The sequence below is a fragment of the Myiozetetes cayanensis genome, unplaced genomic scaffold (genome assembly GCF_022539395.1).
Source record: "Myiozetetes cayanensis isolate MyiCay16 unplaced genomic scaffold, myiCay2020 scf30, whole genome shotgun sequence".
Taxonomy (NCBI): domain Eukaryota; kingdom Metazoa; phylum Chordata; class Aves; order Passeriformes; family Tyrannidae; genus Myiozetetes; species Myiozetetes cayanensis.
In genome coordinates this window covers 5,833,357-5,848,648 of record NW_026087522.1, presented here as the reverse complement: position 1 = coordinate 5,848,648, position 15,292 = coordinate 5,833,357, and positions in this window count along the sequence as shown.

The following is a 15,292-nucleotide window of genomic DNA, read 5'->3' as shown; positions in this document are numbered from 1 at the left end:
CCCATGGCGGGGGGTGGGACTGGATGGGCTTTAAGGTCACTTCCACTCTGTGATCCTGTGAAGAGCATTTCCACTTGAGCTCAGCACAGGGGGCTGGTGGGTCCAGGGCAGTCCAGCCACTGTCGGTCTCACCTGGGTGATGTGCACCTGAGATGAGCCTCCATCTCACTTGGTGCAGCAGAGCTGTAGATTTCCATGAGCACAGATTCCCAGGGGGATACATATGTTATTAAGGGAACAAACTGATGTGCTAGTAGGATGTTTTTCTTTTTTTTTTTTTTTTTTTAAGCTCTATATGAGAGGCAATTTAGAAAAAACAGCTACTGAAGGTTTTTAATTCAAGTAGGAATGTGTCTTCAGCTGGGGCAAATGATTGCCTCTTCCCTAAGGGAATAAGCTGTCTTCCAAAGCACCATTCACTGCTGTAATGGCCTGCTCCCTTTGGGGCAAAACACTGCATTTTAACTAAAAGGGGTTTGTATACAAACAAGACTTAATGCATCCCAACCAAAAGTTCCCCTTCTCCCTGCTCCATCAGCTCATGCTTCCAGGACCCTGATCCACAGCCAGTGGTGAATAACAGGGGGTCCCCAGGTCTGTACAGGTTCAGGACTGGGATGTGGTGATGAGGAGCCAGGCCTGGGTGTGCTCTGAGGCACACAAAGGCAGGGAAATATCAACACCAGCATGTTCAGCCAAATTAAAAGGGGGGTGACTGAAAGGCAGCGGAATTGCATCCCCTCCCTCCCTCCCTCGCGGCGGGGGGCCAGGGCTGCTGCCTCTGCACAAAAAGGCAGCATAACAGACAATTAATTAGCAGCAGGACTGGCTGCATGGCAAAGACACACCATGCACCATATTTGCATGCAAATATCCCGTGGGTAGGGAGGATTGGAGGGGGCTGGCAGGAAATGATGGCTGGGAGGGTTTAACCTTGGATATTGCAAAAGGCATTGCTGCCGCTTATTTTGACACATGTGTGGGTCAGCCAGACCACGGAGGAGAATAATTAGGGAGGGAAAGGAATGCAAACTCTTATTATTGAAGATACCTGGGGGCTAACGGCATGAATACATTTGTTATAATTGACCCATGGTCCGATGATGATAATTCCTCTGTAGAGATGGCCACTTAATCTACACTGTGTGCCAACATGGATGTGCGAAATAATTGCAGCCTGGGCTCCATCTCGTTTCCACTCTTCTGCAGAATAGCTAATTTATGACAGAAAATAGTGACTAATGTTAGAGTAAACAATATTATGACTCAAGTGACTTATGAGTGCTGCAGATATGATGCACATTTAATAGGACATGACTTATCCAGACATGTAATTCTTTTTCTGAGCAGACTAAAGTAAGTGTGGCAGAAATGCCAGAAACAGCTTTGCAATTGGAATATGCAATTTAAAATAAGTAAAGATTACTCCCAGGTAGTTTATTGCTTTAACTACATCAAGGTAGGTCCCTGTAGCAGACTGCATAATGACTCTCATTTCATTTTTGGTTTGTGTCAAATATCTTCAGTTAGTTTTGCTTTATTGGCTTCATGCAATTTATTGCAGCACTAGAATGTGATTGTAATGCAACTAGTATTTTAGTTTTATCTTCCACTGGTAATTTTTCTTCTTTATGAGGCCTATACTGTCTGTATTAATAAAAGCCATAGAAATTATACAGCGTGGAACCATGTTTTAGTAAGTGCCAGTTTGCTATAGGAGAGCTGAACTAGTATCACCATTTTCTAGCCCAAAGGAAGACAGACCAGCACGGGCTGGCATGGGTGCCACGATGCTGAGTGGCACCTCCTGCATTTGCTACTGATTTGAAAGATGACTCCAGCACTCCTGTTTGTCAGAAGGGAGCATGGAGTGAATTCATCTCGGTGAACAGCAGCTGCTTCTCCAGCATGTCAATGATTCGAGGGCTCAAAACCACCAGAGTGAGTCCAGCCTTGAGGGGTTTTTTACAGTTAGCTGGGACCCTCAGGCTCTGAGCAGACCCTTCTGCAAGAGACCCTGAGCCCAGAACAAGCGCTCTGCTTTCCTTGCTTAACCTTAGCGTGTCTAGTGACACCTCTCTGAAAAACTCACAGGACCACAGGAAATTTGGGGGTGTTGAGTAATTCAGCCAAGCAGCTTGGTGGTACAATTTTGACTATATGTGACTCTCAGCAAATATTTATAGTGCACAATTTCTGCTCCACTTCTGACATTTCTTGTCCCTTATACTTTGGGTCTCTTCTTCCTCTCACATACCACCAGACATCTCGCATCCGCTACTTCCCCAAGTAATCAAACACCTTTCATTGCCATGCAGGGAGTTCTTGCTCCTCATCAGCAGTGCTTTCCTTCCTGATTTTGGTTTGCTGTGGCCACAGGACAAAGATGGTCTGGGGAGTTCAGGCCAGTCGCAGCATTCACATGGTGCTTGCTGGGATCCCAGCTCAGCCCTCCACCAGTAAAACATGGTAAAAAAGGCCCCCAAATATGAGTGAAAAGGTTTTATGTGTGTGTCAGGGAGCCCACCTGTGCACAAGCCCAAGCTGACTCCTTGAGAGGTTGGCCTGGGACACAGCCCCAGGGACAGGGCTCACAGAGCTGCTGGGAAAACCCAATGGCTGGGGGTTATAGAAGCATTTCTAGGAACCAAACATCCAGCTCCCACAGACTCTGAATGGGAGCTGGGTACCTCATTCCCTTAGGCTTTCTTAAATTTGCAGGCAAAAAATATCCAGTGTATACAGGGGGTGGAGTTCTGAAAGACTGATTGTGCTTTCTGTGAAATGAATTTCCTTTAAAGCTGCATTTATTGCACTCCATGGCCCCCATTAATCAGAAAGTTATATCTGGCCTTCACATTATGGTGAGAGAAGAATGTGAAATATTCCTAAGCTGCAAAATTACTCAGGACTGGGGTTTTCTTCCCCCCCTTTGCATTTGATTTCAGTGTGGAAAATAAGTCACTTTTTGTTAATGCCTGTGTGAAGCCTGGTTGTGAACTTGGCTTTGTGTGAGGGGCAGGGGCACTCCCATCTGGTCCAGCGCAGCCTTGGGCGGCCCTGTCCTGCCACAGGGTGACCATTCCTGGTGCCTTTCTGGGGGCAAGGGGGTGAGGGGCTGATGGAGAAGTGTGGGAGGGCTGATCAAGGTGGGGTTATTCCCAAAGAAGGCTGAATCTACAGCCTTTGGTTGTCCCAGAAGCTCTTTTGTAAGAAATGGGAGTGTGGTTTGACTCTAAAACTCTTGGCTATAATGCAGCCTCGAAGCTTAAAAAATTAAAATCTTCAAGAAGGCTGAAAAAATCCATCTATTTTCTCACTTGGTTGGATTCAATGTAATAATTTTTATAACACTGAACATATGAATTTTGGAAAAAAAAAAAAAAAAGGAGAGGGGACTTTCTTTTTGCATAAACCAGCAACCTACACTTTGTTGGAGCAGGAAATGCTTTCCATGAGGACATACCTGTTTGAGATGCTCAGTGAAGGTTTGTGGGGCCAGAGTTATTTCTTCAGTGAATATATATGTTCAGAGAGGTCTGATCTCAGCAGGGCCTGCAATAGTAACTACCATGCACACTGTGAATAATACATCCTTCTGAAAGCACGTGAGTGTTCTGTGCTATCCCCAAACCCTCCCACAGACTGGCCATGGTTGGCCAGTGTATTTTAGAGTTGTCAAGTCCTGTACACACAAACATCATATTAACCACTGTTTCATGGCAAGGGCAAAAAAAATCTGTTGGAACACTGTTGAACATCTTGACCTTTGGGAGTACATTCCCATGGCTAAAGGAGCTCCCACAGCTTTTCACAGGGGCTTAGATCACTTCTGAACAGGAGCAGGTTTCCACTATAGTGTGCCTTTACACCCCTGCAGAGCAGTGACAGCATCTGTTGGTGTGGGTAACTCCATCTTCCTTCCAGTAAAGAAATTATTTTGGTGACATTACTGTGGGTAAATAAGAATTCAGTTCTGTAAAGCCTCTCTTTGATGATGCTAAATGAATCCCCAGAGGGTGGATAAACTTTCTCACAATGATGACCATTTGCAGAACAAAGCGGCAATTTTTTCCTCATTTCAATGTTTTCTGACATTTTCCCCCCTGGGGGAATAAATGAACCCATTATTCTACCAGCTTCCCTGGCATTTGCAGAGCCTGGGCGGGGATTCTCCAGTGCCTCCCATCTTCAGGCTCTGCTTCGCTGCTTTACTGTGACACCCAGCTGGCCTGAGGTGGCATCTGAGTGCACCAGCCTCTTACTTGGGAGCAGCCTCCCAGATTCCTGAGCCCCTGAGCTGAAGCTGCCACAACTGGGAAGGTATTTAGGTGTCTCATTCCGAAAGCCTTCACAGGGAGCTGGGGGCTAAATGCCACCCAGAAGGTGCCAGGGCAGAAGGAGCCCCATGGGACTTTCATTGAGGGACAGACTCAGCAACCACATGTAGTAAAAAAACACAGTTCACAGAGGAGGGATTATGTTATGGACCACTCCACCAAAAAACCCTTCTGCTTTTTAGCCTGATGGCACCAATCTTCCTGTCACTGTCCAAGCCTGGCAGTGCCAGTCCTGATGTTCCCACCTGCTGCTGGGCAGCGTGGGTAAGGAACCCCAGGAAGAAGGAGGCATGTGCATCCCGAGGCTGATGTTTGCATGTAGACAACAACAGCCCATGGTCACCACTCGTGGCAGCACAACCCCAGCACTGTCACGTTGCATAAATCTCTGATTCACTCCTGATTTCTGCTTGATCTGAGAGCAGCTGAGATTAGGAAGGCAGACAGAAGGGTCTGGAAAGAAAACAGTGAATAAGAATAATACATTGAGATGTACTTGGTATGAAGAGAAAGTTGAAAAAAAAATTTCCTTTTCAATATTGTCTGCTGTACCAGAGCTTCCAGGGAGGGTAAAATCTCACTGCAGATGGGTTATAATCCTTATCAATACAGTAAATGGAACTATCAAACTGAAAAAGATCACATGGCAGTTAAGATAAAGGTTTGACTTGTCCCAGAACCAGGCTTATCAGGGTTTAGCAGTAAGTGAGTTTTGTTGCTTAGATTGCATTTAAAAAGTTCATTGATTTGCAGCTAATACCAAGTTGTCATAGTTTCGTGAGTAAGAGCTTGCAGTTTGCAGAATCAAAGCCTTTTCCTAAATCGATAAGAACAGATTCAGTGAGATTGCTTGAGCCCACTGAGGCAGACAGAGAGGCAACCAGCAAATCCACCCGGGCCATGACACGAGAGAGCGACTGTCCCAGCCCCTGGATCCCCTCAGGGTCTGCACTAAATGTTTTGCAGGAAAGCCGAAAATGCTCACCCTGGCAGCAGATGGGCTGCTGAAAGGGGCACGTCAGTGACCATCAGGCTGCCTGGTGCAAACCTCCTATGAAGTAATTAGCTGATTGATTTTGTCTCTGGTGGACTGAGACACTGTATTTCCTGCACCGCTCCAGTCGATGCCATTGGATTTCCACACTGCTGGATGCAGAAATGCACAAGCACAGCCACGGTGTGGCTGGAATGGGGGATCCCCACCACAGCTTTCCTGGGCCTCCAGCTCCTCCCTGGGTACCTTGGGGAGACTTCAAAGTCAAGGGAAAGGAGCGTCTGGGCTAGCAGGTTCCTCTCGCTTTTCCTGTGTCTTCATCATTTATTGCACAGACAAGCTCAGGGCTTGAAGCTTCCCAGCTGGCTTTGCTTCCCATGGGAAGGCTCCAAGAGTGCCCCAAGGACCCTATTCCTTCCCACCAGCCCCAGCTGGCTTGCACTGCTGCTGCTCCACCACCCCTGCTCCTCCAACCAGGGCTGCCTTCTGCTTGTCTGCTACCTAATTCCCAACCAGCAATGTCTTCTGCCCATCTATTACCCCAATTTCTTGAGGAAAGCAGCCTCAGGATACCACATGCTGTGTGTGCCTGCCTCCAGAACTCTTGGCCAATTTCAACTAAATTTGACAGAGAGGTGGGGACACTCACTGACATCAGTTTCTTATATCAGGATAAGAAGGTAGACACACAGAGAAGTGAGATGGCATTAACATGCTCAGCAAGGGAAAGGCTCCCCACTTCCATTTTTATTAAACTTCAAAGAGTCCCCACAGGAGAAGGTGAGGGGTCACCAGGCTTTGTGTGTTTTATGGCTCATGTAACAGCTTCTTTCTAAATCAATCAGAGCAGAATGCTAGAAAGTGGTGCTCTGGTATTTGATGTCTCTACTTGAAGCCATCCCCAAGCACAAAAATACAACACAAGCACACACAAAAATAGTTCAGAGAGGCACACCAGGTAAGCCACTGCATGCAGCCAACTCTCCTGCCTGGCAAATTCAGGCAAGGAGGGTTGGTGTCTTTATGGCACTGGCTAAATTCGGTTGAATGTGAATTTTATATCTGTGGTAAAAGTTACTAAAAGATGAACCTATGAGAAGTTATCTTGGGGCACCTCATGGGGCTATAGACTGAGAGAGCTGGGGCTGTCCAGCCTGGAGAAGAGAAGGCTCTGGGGAGACCTTAGAGCCCCTTACAGTGCCTAAAGGGTCTCCAAGAGAGCTGGAGAGAGACTTTGGACAAGGGCCAGGAGGGACAGAACAAGGGGGAACAGCTTCCACTGCCAGAGGGTAGGACTAGATGGGATGCTGGGAAGAAATTGGTGGCTCTGAGGCAGTGAGGCCCCAGCACAGGGCTTCCCCTGGACACATTCAAGGCTGTTTCGTTTGTTAGCCCTGGTTCAACCTCCCTCCCTTTAGCCATGTGCAGTGGTACCCCAAAGTAATGTCATGGAAACTCTGATTTCTCCTTACATCCCTTCTGTGAAGTCCTGCCCACCTTGCTTCAGCCAAAATGGGAGATAAGGTAAGGAAAGGCCAAACATCTTGTAAGACCTTCACAACAAATCCTCACATTGTGGTGGTCTCTCAAAACCTCACTGCATTTAGTGGCAACAAAGGAAAAAGAGTAGGTTTAGTTGGGATATTGGGAAGGAATCTTTCCCTGGGAGGGTGGGGAGGCCCTGGCACAGGTTGCCCAGAGAAGCTGTGGCTGCCCCATCCCTGGAAGTGTCCAAGGCCAGGTTGGACAGGACTCAGAGCAACCTGGGCTAGTGGAAGGCGTCCCTGCCCATGGCAGGGGGCTTGGAATGCAATGATCTTGAAGGTCCCTTCCAACCCAGACACTTCCATGACTCTGTGAATTACCTGAGATGTCAGAAAGCTTTCAGACAGGAAAATGCAAAGTAAACCAGGCTTAAGCTTCAGAAAGAGCAAAAAATGGTCTGAATCAGCTTCTAGAGTAGTTGCAGAGACAGGAGATTTTTCCAGGGGGGATTAAACGTGTTGCATAACAAAGCTTCCAGCAGAATTTTTGCATTCAGCATCCTCTGGATGAAGCTGGTACCCTGCCCAGCTCCCCTTGAGCCTCCTGCTGGGCTTGGGACTAGTTTCCTGCTATTTGAGGATCTTGTCTGAAGATATGGTGCCTCTTGCTGCCGTGTTGTAACAGAACAAGGCCTTAGTTTCAGCAGGTAACTTGAGCACATGCCTCATTTGAAGCACGTGGTCAGTCCTGTTTCCTGCTCTGCACATAAGCTCACAGTCAGGCACTGCACCCTTCCCTTCTGAATCTTTCCAGTTATCAGAGCACATGCTAATCCCAGTAAGTCCAGGGAAAACAACGTGTGCTTGATGTGGTCGCTGATGCTAAGCATGTGCTGAAGGGCTTTGCTGAGTTGGAAGCTTGAACACCAGGGTTGCTACAAGGCTATAAATAGTACCACGTTTATCCTGCACACAAAGCAAAGCAAGGGTTATAAATCTAAGAGGGAACCCAACTGTACTAACTCCATGGTGCAATCTCTCCTTGCCTGAAACTAAATAGCAAATGAATCACAATCCTTTTGAGATCAAGGCAGTCCCAATATTTGCACGTTTACGATTGTGTTTATGAGCATTATATGATAATGGATATGATATGGATGGAAAAGTATTTGCTCTGAGTGATTTGGAGACCCAGGACATAAAGAAAGCAAATCTAAGCATGGTGAGTTCTCATCTGTGTCCCAGCTTGATTCCCAGAAGACAGGTAAACTTTTCAGATTCCAGTTTTAATCTTGGCACAATACAGAATTATGGCTTTCACAGGGTAGCTGTCTGTCTCTTGCTTTTCTGGGGGATAGTTTAGTTTATAGACTTTGCTGGGATATAGTTTCTGCAGCATAGAACTCCCCTATGCTTCCTTCTTCTCTCTTTTCTCCACCCCTCTTCCTGAACTGCCCTCTCCTTCCATCTCCCCTTTGAGTGAGACATCCACGATCTCTCTGATGGAGCACTTTGGGAATCCTTCCTCATGAGCCTTTCTCTCTGGAGTGCTGGTACAACAAGTTGCCTTTGAATCCCTCCAGCCCAACACAACTGAAAACTTAATCTTTCACACAGAGAGATGATTCTTTCCTCAATGAGCCTTTGCCAACCTCTCTCCCTGCCCTGAATGGCAGCAGGTGACAAAGGAGCCTGGCACGTGCTCTCTGCCAGCTCCACAGTGCCCTCTCTTATGGCTTGGGCTGCTGATCCTCCTCCTCATCTATCTGCATTTGTAATTGGTCAGCAGCTCTTGTGACAGGGCCAGCTCTCCAGCTCCTGGCTGTGGCCAGCCCAAGGTGCATCTGGCAGAGAGGCTTTGAAGGCTGTGATGTATTTCTTTGGCAATGGGTACCACCATTTTTTGGCTTCTTCCATGGCCCTCTGGGTCAGCTTTCATTGCCAAAGCTGTGATGGTAGATAGTTTGAAACCTGCCTGCAAGTTTAGTGGGTTAGTCTGGAGCTTGCCTTTTGACCACAGCAGAAATCATCTATCAGGTGGAATTAGTCAGCATCAGGATCAGCACAGTCCTGGGACTTACACACTGCTTGGAAAAGGAAATTCCTTCAAATATTGCTTATTGCAGCTCCTCCCTCATCTTCTCTTGCATTTTGTTTACACTGTGATATCTTCCAATGCACCTGCAGGCATGTTATTCCATGGCTGTACCAACTGTTGCAGAGGAAAGCCCACTGCCAGCTCTGGTGGTTGCAGAGAAATTTTAACCTGTCAGTGGACTGCACCCTTCATGTTTGGGAAAAAAAGCACCAAATCTCACCAATCTCACCCAAACTTAGTGCCTAGGGAAGAAAAGGGTTGAGGGTGATGAGCAAGCAATTCACCATGCTGAGGAAGCCATCAGCCACGTTCTTCCAGTGCTGGGGAGATGAGTGACCTAAGTGACACCAGCAGCCCCTGCCTGGCTGTGTGGGAGGGAAACCCTCAGCACAGCTGAGCCCAGCACTTACCTACAGTTTCTGAGAGCAGCTGAAGGATGACCCAGTATTGATAAAAACCATCAGATCTGGCAAAGCCACAGGAACCCTTTGCAAATCCAACAGGGATGTGTGGTCAGTTCTGCCTCCTTCTGGCCTAAACCAACCCAAAAGGTGCCCTGTCAGAAATCACCACAGGGGCTTTTCAGGCCAGGCCAGTGAAACCATGATGCCTGGGGCTGACATCCAACACCTGGGGAAGAGCAGGTAGTGCTCATGGCCAGGGCTGTGGCACATCACTGCACACTCTGCTCAGCAGCAAACTCCTCCCTTTCACCTGGCCAGACAAGTGTATGCCCAGTGAACAGTCATCCAGACAGCATTTGGAGCATATTTTGTGTCTGCAAAAAGCAAAATCAATTCTGCAGCTAGCCCAGAGGCTTCCTGACTGTGCCGAAGTCTCCCAGCCCCCTTTAAGTGTAATACCCCTCATCAGCTCTCTCTCCACTCTTTGCCTTCCTCATAAAAAAACATTTTCCCTGTGGCAGTGAGAAAAACGTAGCCTATGGATTTATAGCCACAAGGGGAAAAAATTACACTGCCACTACCAAACCACCAGCCTATGAACCCTTTGCAGCAGTGTTTTTCCTTCTGCAGGAGTCTCAGCGCTTCTGCACCAAACCCTCTGCTGACACGTAGTTTGGGAGCACCGTCAGGGTCCCCAGGCTATGTGTCATTGTCCTGTCCTGGCAGTGGTGGCAGGGGTGTGCCCAGCCCCCCATGGTAAGGCTTGGGCTGTGCTGGGGGGACGAGGGAGCACCCGGGCTCTGCAGGATTCCAGTGAGTTTGCATTTTCCCAGTCTCGCTCAGAGTCCGTGTCAGAGTGATGGAGAGGACTGAGCAGCTCTGAAAGCAAAACTTGGGGAAATCTGTGTCTTTTTTTCTAAAGCTTCTTGGTTGGCCCAATGAATTGATTGCCAGAGATAAAACTTGATGAAGAGGCAATGTTTTCCCAGCATAGCACTTGACTCCAAAAAGCAGGAGATGCAATAGATTTTGTTTATGTGCACGTCCCTTGCCTTTTATTTATACGTGCAGTGCTTCAAGCTAATCGTACATTGCCAGGCAGCACAGAGGAGCTGCTTCCTCCTGCACAACCACCAGCTGAAATATGGTTGGAGACAGCACGTGGGAAGGGCCTGGTGCTTGTGGCATCACTGAGAGCTCAGTGTGCCGACAGCAGGTCTGTCCCAAGAGAGAATCCAGAGGTGAGAGCTGTGTGGTGGTTAACAAGAAACAGGAAAGCAGGTGTGCTATGGCTGAGACCAACTTTAGGAAAGGAAGCAGTTCAAAAGTCAGCATTTTAAACTCCCAGGTTGCAAATGAAGGAGAGGAGAAAATCCAGGAGGGCACTGCTGCCACAGGAGGAGGGGATGGCACGGGCCTGGGGGTGAAAGGAGAACACCCACACTGGGTAAGGGAGGCAGATGGGGGATGTCTCGGGACACCCTCCCGTGCAGGGTCAGTGGCCAGAAGGTTGTGCTGGTCACAGGTAGAAGGACCTCACACTTGCAGAGCTGGCACTGGATCCTCTCTGTGTGTGCATGTGTGTTTGGGTGAATGTGCCTATTCTTAGGCATCTCTTAAGGCTCCCCTAAACTCATCAGAGTTATGCTGAACTGAGAATTGTATCGTTGGAGTGATTTTGCCAGGGAGCAGAGGATTTGTCCCAGACAGGACCAACCACCACTGATTCCTCCTAACTACCTTTTAAAGCATTCCAAGGGCTGTCAGTGTGGATCAGGGTAGAGCAGCTTGGTGGCACTAAGCAAGCTCTTCCTGTCACCCTGTGCCACCATGTCCCCTCCAAGTGGGGCATGGGCCTCAGCACGTGGGGAGGAGGGAGGTGCCCATTCACAATCAGCAGCTCCACTGGTAGGGAAGAGATTTACTGACAAATAGTTGTCATTTGCTAACCCTGTCGTGGCAGTCTTTGTTTTCCCTTTTTCCCGGAGGCACTCCCGAATGCTGAATGCCAGCATCTGTTACAGACCAGGAAACAAGTAAACAGTGATATTCCTGGTGGCTTTGAAAGAGCATTTAACTTAACTCTCTACACTTGCCTTTATCAGGAAAATCACCTCAGGATGTGCTTAGCATGCCTATGAAGATGAGTGTCTGGGAAAAAACAATGTATAGAAGGCAGCCCATTGCCATAGACAGGCTGGAAAAAAAATCCATGAGTCCTCCTGCCAGATGTTGACATTTTGATTTGCATAAAGGTAAACTTTTGAGTCAACAGCATGTCTAATTTTCTAAAACATCCCCAAGAAATAGGGCATGTTCACCGATAATGAGTTTGCATCATTAGCAGTTTTTTCAGACCTGTATCCTGGTGAACTGGCTCAGAACATCTTTGTTTCTGCTGTCTCTGAGCATCTCCCTGTGACTGTGCAAGAGGGAAGGCAGCCAAGGGGGTGCCCAGGAGGTAACAGAGGGGCAGCAGTGAGTCAGGAAGAGTATTGAGACATTTCTCCATGGATTGTGGAGGAACTTGTGACTCCCATCCCATGTGGGGACAGTGCCTAAAACAGCACCCTCCACCAAAACCTGCCCTCCCATCTTCCATCCTCTGCAGCAAACTCCAGCTGGCTTTGCCTTTCAGACCAAACCTTGTAGTTAAAACCTCACAAAGAAGCTACAAGACCTATGAGAACATCCTTGTGAAGAAACAAGGATGTGCTCAGCTCTCAGCTGGAGGAGCCAAGGCCCAGACGAATCACTCCCCCAGCTCCCCCCAACAGGGGAAAGCAGCCAAGCCCAGAGCAGACAGCCCAGATCCACATCCCTGTGCCCCAGCTGGGGACAGGCACTCCTGGGTCTCCTCACTGAGCTGAAATAAGCTGCAGCAAGATGCCAACACTGAGGGAGAAAATAAGATCTTATGTCAGGCCAATAGTTCTTTCCAAGTCAACAGTAAATCCACAGAGAGGAAATAGTGCAGGTTTGGGGTTCTGTGCTGCAGTGCTCAGCTTGTTCTAGGATATAAGCCATGCCTAGAGCCAAGAATTCCCACCGTATTTCACTAGACTTTGGGTTTCTGTCTCTGAAGAGGCCAGGAGACTTTGATTCCTTTCAAGCGTGGGCTCAACAGTGCACACAGATAAAACAAAGCTCCTGCATGTTGAGCTGAGTCTGGGGACCCAAACACCAGGGACACACCACAAGTGCCACACGAAGGGGAAGAGGTGTCCCCCTTGACCTGCTGGCTCTGGTCCACAGCCCAGCCCAGCCATGGGATGCCCAGTTGGTGTTTCCCTGCCCAGCCCAGGTCTGGAGCAAAGCAGCTGCTCACATGAAGAAATAAGTTTGTTATTCCTGTTGGAAGAGCAGCTAAAAACAGCAGCTAGAAACAGCAGCTAAGGGACAACCAGACTCTGCTGTGTCTACACAGAACTGAACCAGCTCTCATGGACAGCAGAGCCCGTTCTTCAGTGTGTTCCCATAACAGAGCTCCAGCACCTGGAGCTGGGCTGGCTCTGAGCAGGGGTGCTGGTATGGAGGGATGGATGGATGCTCAGCAGCACAGGACTCCTGGCACCCCAGAGGAGCTCCCTGCTGCTGTGCCCAGCGTGGTCTCACAAAGAGCTGGAGAGGGGAGACGCGACTGAAATACAAAGCACTATCCCCGCCGTATTAGCCTCAACTCAAATGTGCTACATAAGTGCAAATTGCTGTTATAAATCATAAACATCAAAAGGCCATAAGTGCCTAATAATGGCCTAAGTGGCTAATTTGTTTTATGTGCTACTGGAAGAAGCACCGTAAAGATACGGAACAAAAAATTTCCCTCATTGTGGTTTGGCCTCTGATACCAAGAAAGGCTGGAAGGGGGTGGGAGCAAACTGCTGCTCTAACAGACATGCAGGAGCATTTCATATCAAAGCCTGTAATTAAAAACAAGGCCCAAACCCTGGTGAGAGCCTGTGCGAGGCGAATGTGGCCGGTGTGGGGGATGACAGGGTGGGACGGGGGGTGTGGGGCAGCTGCTGGACAGCTGGACAGAGATCAACAGCACCAACCCAGACTGTGAGCAAGTCACTCCTGAAAAGAGGTGAGGGGGTGCCATGGCCAGTGGGCTCTGCTCCTGGCACTGGTGCAGTGTGTATGTGGGGTGCAATGCCCACTGTCACCCCCTGCTCAGCACCGTGTCTGAAACACCACCCCGAGCTGGGCTGAGGGACAACCTCAGCCTGGCCTGACTCCTCTGCACCTCCTTTTCAGCATGGCAGTCTCCTTTCCCCATCTAAACAACAACTGTGTGGCCTCCATCCGGCTCTTAATTGCTTTGGGCCTTTTGGGGTTACATGGTGCTTTAAAGGCTCTTTCTGGCTGGCTGGCTCTGCTTGTGAAATTAGCCTTGGAGAACCATAAATACCCTAATCCAGCCCTGCTGTGCCCTGCTGATATGTTCCTCTTGCAATTCTTATGCTGTTCAGGTCAGAGCTGTTTTTCTGCTCCGTTTGGCCCAGGACAGGCACAGCACAGCTGATGCACTTCTTCTGCTGGAGCAGAGGAGACTCCTGCATGGAACTGTTGAGTCCTGCATGGACCAAGCCCTGTTCAAGGATGCAGCACATTCAACTCATCTTCTTTGAGTTCAGAAACCTGATCGTGGCCCAGCACGTCCCAGCTGAAATTCCAGCATCCTGCAAGCCCCAAAGGGCACCTTTTGGCCACCTGTGTGAACCATCACAAGCAGCTGACTCACTAGGGATGAGCAAAACCAGTTGTTCCTAATAAGGTATCTGACCACTCTGCCTTCTTTTTGCCTTGGTGGATTTCACTTTCTGTAGATATTTTGGCTTTAATTTACAGTAAAATCGTGGTGTCCCTCTATAAGAGCCATGGAAGAAATCCCCAGGTGTATTTAGTGGAGGCTGGTGGAGGAACATGATTGGAATAATGTGTTTTGCTGCGATGCTGCAGCAAAAATGTGTGATGGCAAGGGAGAAACATCAGCAAGGACCAGGAGCCCAATATTCAGGGTCCCTCCACCCCAGATGGATCATGTGGGGACTGTTCCCAGCACAGGGAATTAATTCAGAAATATTTCAACACAGGTACAAATGATTTAGAGTACAAACAGTGCTGCTTTCCTGTAATACATTGCCCTGCACAAAACCCTTGAGGGAAAGGCCCAGGGAATAGTCCTAATTGGTCTGTTCCTCTTCTGATATCTATGATAACATGAAGGAAGAAAAAAATCTCTTTGACCTGAAATGGCATGCCAATAAACAACATTTTAAAAAATAATTCCTTTGATGCTTATCACTTGCAGAGCACATGTTCAGCAGGCTTTACAAACAGGCACCACAGGCTGTGGCTGACGAGATGGGCAGGACCAACTGCAGAGCTTTACTTGTCACCTTGCTGGGGGCGCAGGAAAAAACAAATCCAGCTTTTACAGCTGTGGATGAAGGTAAAAGGCACAAAATGACATGCTGGCATGACTGCCTTTGAGAGGATATAACCATGGAAATGGAAAGTGGCTTTTCCTTCCCTAGCCCACCCAACAGTGGGGAAAAAATAGGAGATACAGTGTGTGTTCATGTTGCTCAGTGAAAAGCACACCAGGTCTATGATGCACTGCTCTGGCTCTGGTGGCCCTCAGCCTTTCTCTGGGCCAGTTTAAGGCATTAACCAAAAGAAACCTACTCCTCTTTTTGTTTGCTGGGCTGTTTGTTGTGCTTGTGGTAAAATAAGTCAGGCTGCTGAAGGGGTCTGTTGACCACAGGGTCAGCCTGAAGGGAGCAGGAGAAGATGGACAGTTGTGGAAGGAGGTGAGACCTCACTGTGCACAAAGCAAACCTCTCTTTTCTGAGCAGGAGAAAATGAGACATTTATGGACATTTGCATGTGATGAAGCAGAGATGTCTCAGCAAGATAAGATGGGAAAGAGAGTGAGAGACTGCCTCTGCCCCTGGAGAATGCCAAGC